At 48.6% G+C, this 6,733-nt stretch overlaps 1 long non-coding RNA gene across 2 annotated transcripts; it reads right to left on the bottom strand.

The window, feature by feature from the left end:
• Positions 1–1,869: 1,869 nt before the first annotated feature.
• On the bottom strand, positions 1,870–6,521 carry LOC116660943. 2 transcript variants are annotated; one of them, XR_004316647.1, is made up of 2 exons: positions 4,814–6,521; positions 1,870–2,746 (listed from the first exon to the last, which is right to left on the bottom strand). It is a non-coding gene; the product is annotated as an uncharacterized LOC116660943 (long non-coding RNA). The 2 variants fall into 2 exon arrangements; XR_004316646.1 differs by having other exon boundaries at positions 1,870–2,742.
• Positions 6,522–6,733: the final 212 nt, after the last annotated feature.

The following is a 6,733-nucleotide window of genomic DNA, read 5'->3' as shown; positions in this document are numbered from 1 at the left end:
ACGGGCGGCGGTGGCCAGTACCAGTTCCCGCGCCGCATCCTCGGTCGCCGGGTTTTGCTCGGCACGGGCTGGACCCTGGGGTTTCCGATGGAAACAGGCATCCTGGGTGACGTGGGGAGGGGGCTGGGGTGGAGCGTGGGCTTCCGTCTGACTCCGCGACACCCGCTGGGCCTCCCAGAACAGCAGATAGGCCGCCCGCAGCCCCCGCTCCGTGGCCCTGGCCCTTCTTGGCCTAGAGTCCTTCTCGGGACCCTCCAGGCATCTGCCCGCGGCTCTGCTGCCGCCTCCACCGCATTTCCCCCACTCCTCCCTGAACTCACCCAGAAGTTCACCCTCTCCTCAGGGGCTAAAGCCCAGCTAGTCTCCCTAATCCCTCTGAATCTCCGCAACACTTTTGTCAGCAGCACCGGTCAGGAACTGGCTGAGCTGACCTGCTTCCAGATAGCCAGCGTGGAAGTCAAGGGGATAATGATCCTGGACTAGTGGCCTGGAAACCAGCGCCCCCTTCCCTGACCCAAAAGGATGGGATGAGCGCGCCAGGATCCAGCAGTGGACATGCTCAGTTCAATTCCTCCTCCAACTGGCTGTCTTTTCCAAGGTGCCAGACTTCTCCATCCAAAAGGGACTTGAGTTAGGGCGTTCACCCCTTCCTGGGGTTGAAAGCCAGCTCTTTCTGGAGTAAGACGCCTTTCCCAATGTGAATCACTGTATCAGGCTCAGCACAGGCCACGACTTAGAATCCTCCCAACTAGATGAAGAGGGTATTAATCTGCTTCTTCTCCTGGGCCTGGCATCCTGAAGCAATTTACACTGAAGGTTAACACCAACATCTAGATTTCAGCACCTTGTTTTTGATGACTTATAGGTCCAGCATTTGCCTTCCCTCTCTCCTCCACCTCCCTCTTGGCCCAGACATGCTATTACACTGTGTAGGAGAGTGAAAGTTTGGAACTTCACCCGTCTTGCTGCAAGGTTGGGGTCTGGAAGCAAGAAGTGGGAGCCAGATTACTCCCCTCCCTGTACTGGGTAGAAGCCCGAGTCTGGACAACCTCCAGGGACTGATCTGAGGCTCAGGGGAATGCTCTATTTCTGTGCAGATGGGAACCACTCACTGGGTGGGAGAGAAATACTGAGGACTCAGAGACTGTCTCTGCGCAGTAAGTAGTTTGGGAGTCCCCCAAAAAACTGCCTGGAGTTGACACTTGTGCTCCTCTCTGGTCCAAATTTAGCCCCAGGGAAGAGGAATACTGCAGATCAGGTGTCTGCATGGAAAAGTCACCAACCCTAGTGTAGGTGGTGATGGGTGCCCACAGGGCAAGGATCTGGAGTTCTGCCCTCTCTAAGACTACCTGGGTGGCTACCTCAGTGCTTTCTCCTCCAACTTCATTAGAAACACCCCCTTGAATTCAAGCCCTGTTGCTACAGTCACTGGCTTCCCTGTGTTCCAGTCCCCAGGGCATAGTTTGGGATTGTGCAAATATGACCATCATTTTTTTTAAAAATCATACATTGGAAAAATGTCTGTTCTTTATAATTTCTTGCTTATAGAAGTGGAATTCTGGGTTAAGAGCATTCATATTGAAATTTTTAATGCATATTGCCACATTGTCTTTCCAAAGATCCTTTCAAATTCATACACAAAAGTCCTGTTGGGAAGTTACTACTTTACCAACAGTAGAACAAATGAAAAATTTTAATGTAGGCCACTATGGTAGTCAAAGTTATGTCATTTTAAAAAATGACACTTCGCATTTCATTGACCTTAATGAACCCTGAACTGGGTCCCTGCTCCCCTGTCAGACACAAGCCCACCTCCCATCCCTTTTAATCCTGGCTCCATCCACACAAATCAATTGCACAGGCAGAGAATAAGGAAACAGGCTTTAATCATTGTGCACAATTGGAATTAACATAAAAAGCACGAATATTCTGAGTACATGTACAAGAAACTTCCTTAAGATAGTATTGATTCCCTGAAAAGACATTTCTTATTGAAAAACCTGTCAATAATTCAGGAATGAAAGGACAATAAGGATGTTCTGCACTACAAAGACCCTGAGGCTCATCCCCGAGCAAGGCTGGGGCCAGGGGAGAAGTCCAGACAGGCAGAATGAGGGCCTCCACTGGGGTGACTCCGTGACTCCAGTCCAGGGCATGGGTTGAAGGGTCGCCGTGAGGCAGGGCATAAGGCTGCCATCCTTCCTTCCTTTGCGGAGTTCCTGGGTTTCAAGCCTCATTTTTCAGCAGTCTCAGGGGGTGGGGATGGGAGTGGGTGGGGCTGTCTTGGGATCCTGGGAGGCAATCTGGCCGCTTGTCTGTCCACCTCCGCTGCTGCTGGCATCTCCTCACTGGTTCAGGCCCTGTTGAGCTACGCGGTCTGTAGCTTTGGCCTCTTCTTGGTGGGACTGTTGCTCCATCCCGGATGAGCCATTGGCTCCTGGGCTTGTATGTCTTGACAGCGTTTTTGGCTGCTCTCAACTTGGGAACCATCTGCATGCTCGGTGCAAGCACGAAGCGGCCTCCCACATGTACCATAGTGCCAGTCCCCCGTAAGACTGGGGTCATTGGCAGGAGGGGCAGCTCAGCACAGGGAAGTTCAAGAACCCAGGCCCAGGCCTGGTTCTGGGTTCAGGCCTCGTGGCATGTGGGGCTCTGGATGTGCCCACCTCCAAGACAGCTCTTCCAGGGTAGATGCTTGGGATTCCATCTCTTCAGTCTTCTTACTGGGCTGGGACTAGTTGCCTGTCTAAGCAAAGGGGCAAGTGATTCAGTCATTTACTGAGTGTGTCTGTCTTGTATAGGACATCAGGAAACCTAAGTTCCAGATAGGTGGGGATAGACACTCATTTACCTTTCAAATTGTCTTGGAGCCTCATGGGATAGAGGAGAAAATTGCATCTTTCTGGGAGACAATATGGAAATTAAGAGCGGTTTCATTGATGGAGTTAGAGGAGGGGGATGGGAGGAGAGGAAGTTCCCTGGGGAAAGAAGTTCAGTCCTGGTCAGTTCTATTCCTGCAGAAAAAACTCTCTACTCAGCAGGCAAGGCTGCCAAATTACACTTCACTTGAACGTCTAATAATTTAACAGCTCAGAGAGGACTGCCTGATTTTAGAGATGAGATTCCATGATGGCAGATCCTCGCCAGAATACAAAGCTAGTTTCAGCAGGAGCTGGATTGAGATTCCAGATTTTCATGCAGGCATATCAGGAAGGGAAACAAGTAAAGGAGTGATTAGGTAAGGGTAGGAAAAGGAGAGTGCTTACTTAGAGTTGTAATATTTCTATTTTTGTCTACAGTAGCTTAGTGGAATCAAAGGGAGATCTCAAGTTTGACCTGATTTTCATACCTAGACAACAAATTGAATTGAGTGAATGCCATGTTTTTTTTTTATCTTGTTTGTTGGTAGGACCCCTACCCTATTTTATATGACTGTGAATATTCTATCATTAGTGATTCTCATTTCTCTGCTTCCTTTCTTCCATATAATTTTTCCTGTTAATAACTATTGTACTTTTAATGAGTATTTTGGTAATTTTCAGTGTGGTACTATATAGTATTGTTTTGCATGCCTGTATATTCAATTTATGTAAAAGGAAATGTGTTCTCGTTAGACAGTTTAGATAGAAATGAGCACTGGGCAGGGAGAGAAGGGGAAAGGAACAACCCAGAAGATAACAGTGTGTCTGCATTCAGGAAAAGGGACTCCAGAAATTTTTACTTTCTTTAAATGAGGGCCAGCAAAAGAAGCCAGTTAAAATCAACATGCTGCAGCTGTGCATAAGAGGACCAGACACAACTTGAACCAATGAACCTGCCCCAAAGGGGATGGGCGTGCCAGAGCATAGGAATCTGAGTTGTCAATCAACCAGAGCACAAGGAACCTGAGCTGTCAATCAGCTCGATCACTCAAAAAACCTGAGCCCTTAATCAATCACCAAAAAAATGCCCCCAAGCCAAGATACAAAAATAGGAAAAACAAAGGAGCCCTGCCATTTTTGCTCTCTTGGATTGGCCCGCTCCCAATTCTCAGGAGTGTACTATCTTTTACTACCTTTTTACTTCACTAATGAAAAATCTTGCCTGTATCACGCTTTCTGTCTCTCATTAAAAACTCTTTTTTTTTTCAGGTGACTAAGAACCGAGGTAATTCTTATTTCCCTTTTCCCGGTAACAAAGCGATTCTTTAGGGTAGCAAATCTGGATTTCTTCGGGCCTGCAATTTTTAAATCGTAGCAAATTGTGGTTTCCGAACAGCGAGTCCCAGCAGCTCCTGGTTTGCCACGCCAGTGGAAGCGCCAAGGCCAAAGTATGCCCTTGGCAGAACCCTACCCCGCCCATGTGCCATCGCATTTTGGGCCGAGGACAGCTAGTGTCCACCTGATGCCCTCTGATGGTGGTGGGACGGTGAGATTAGCCCCGAGCCACTGTACCCCTTGGCTATTCCCTTAGTGTCAAGAGATGGGACTTTTTCTGTCACAACACATTTACCCCAGGTCTAGGAGGAAACTCAAAGTCATGACGTTATACGGTGGATTTAAAGTGAAAACAGGGACTTTTTTTTAGCCGTAGAAACGATAACTACCACAGGGGTGCCCAGACTGAAGGGTTTGATTAAAGGGATTTTCATTATTTTAATAAAGTTAAAAATTTCAACCCATAAAATAACATAAAATAAGTTGAATATCAAGTACATTAAATAGCAAGACAAGTAAAAATTTTAAATAAATAAAATGGAAGGTAGTAAAATGTAACGATACTTTTAAATTAAAAATAAAAGAATGAAGAGAAATCGAAAATAAATTATCCTCACACTGAGACGGTGTTTTGCTCTAAGGCGGCACCGGTCATTCCTCCACGCAGGGCGTTTTCGGGGTCTCAGGCTGCTCCTTTCTGAAAGCCGGCAGTTTCTCTTTGTCTGCACAGCGGATCGCTCTCTAACGGGTAATTTGTCTTGGGCCACAGCACCACTGTCGGCTGCTGCCAGTGCCAATCGTGTCTGCGGTTTCTCGTCCGCGAGGCGGCCAGCAGCGCGGAGCCCCAGCGGCCAGAGGCGGCACCGCTCCTTTTGCCCAGAGCGGTGGCTTCTGGTCTCTGCAGGGGCGCCGACAGCTCCCTGCGTTTTGCAGGGCTCCTTCTCTGTCGGGTTTGCTTATCGTTGTTCCCTTTCGGTTGTTTTCATGACTATGTTTTTTCATCAGAATGACTTATTCTGGTTCGCTGTGCTGTCTAGGATTTGTCTGAACTCCATTGTGTCCGGTTTCCTTTCGGCATCTCCGTTTCCTTTCGGCTGTTTTCCTCTGGCTACGGTTTTTCATCGGGACGATCTATTACCGTCCGTTGGCCGTGCCCTTGTAGGGCTTGTCACTGTTCTGTTTGGTCGGGTTTGCTTTCGGTTTCTCTGTTTCTTTTTTTATTTAAGTATAGTGAGTTTATGTCGTATTTTATTCCGTCTGATTTGCTTTTGGCTTTTCCATTTGTTTTCGGCTTGTGTAGCTCTGGTTACGATTTTTTCATCAGAACTGTTTATTTCGGTTCGCTGTGCTCTGTAGGGTTTGTTGCGGTTTTTGCATTCCTTTTAATTGACGTATAGTCAGTTCATGTCGTGTTTTATTCAGTCCGACCTGCTTTCGATTCTTCTGTTTCCTTTCGACTTAATGTAGCTCTGGTTACGATTTTTTTTTCCCATCAGAACGATTTATTTCAGCTCGCCGTGCTCAGTACGATTTATTCGTATTCCATTCAGTCTATTGATTTTTCTCATATTTCCTACCACGATTTTTTTGATGTCTGACTTGCCTCCGCCCACGGTGCATAAATACCAAGGCTCATGGCCCTTCTGAAGGCTTTGCCTCCTCCATCAGAGCAAAGGCTCGTGTCCTGCTGCTGGTCCGAGAGGTCAATTGCGATGGAGCAGCATTTTCTCCAGCCCAAGAAGGAGGCTTGGGATTGCGCAGAGTTGGAGCCAGAGCTGCAGCCTCCTGGCGGGAGCCCGGCAGATTCTGGGCCGTGGCCGCTTCCTTTCTACCCGGTACTGGGAGAGTCCTCAGGCCATCGCGGCGATTTCAATTACGAACTGCTTTCCAGTACTTGTCGGCGCCTGCCCTTTGTCTTCTTGCCAAACAGACCCTGTCCCAGAGCCTGGAGCACTTTGGAAGCAAGTGCAGCCCAGTTCACAGCCAGAGGAGAGAGGGACCCGGCAGAGGAACCCGACCAGCCCCCAACGGGACCTGGTGACAGAGAGCAGGACAGCAGGCCACCTTCGGAGCTTCACCTTCCTCCCGTCGCCGCTTGGTGGAGCCAGAATCCGCTGGTCTCCGGCTGTTTAGAGTGGATTGGTCGCTCCCTGCATGCCTTGACCTGTGGCTGCTGCAGGTTCATTTTTGGCGCTAAGGAGCCCTGAGATGGCAGCGGGAGTCTTTTGGGCACTTGACCCAGGAAAGGAGTCTAGGTTACAAAATCTGCCTCCTCAGGAAATAAAAATGCATTGCGACACAATATCAGAGTTCGTTGTCCATGTTTAGTTCTTGTTCCCTTTGAGTTTCTCGTTGCAGTTCTGGTCACTTAGCACTTGGCAGCTTCCTTACTGGACAGCCAACCCAGGGAACAAAAGTATATTCATATTTTCGCCCAGCCGGTTGTTTGTCTATGGCAGTAGCGTTGGTTCTGCTGAGTGGGATGTTTCTGGCTGGCTAGCAGCAGCGGCAGTCACTCCCTGTGGGGTTGGTACCGA

This window comes from Camelus ferus, chromosome 3 (genome assembly GCF_009834535.1).
Source record: "Camelus ferus isolate YT-003-E chromosome 3, BCGSAC_Cfer_1.0, whole genome shotgun sequence".
NCBI lineage: Eukaryota > Metazoa > Chordata > Mammalia > Artiodactyla > Camelidae > Camelus > Camelus ferus.
Note: the sequence above shows the minus strand (reverse complement) of the source record. Positions and strands in the feature narration are given on the sequence as shown.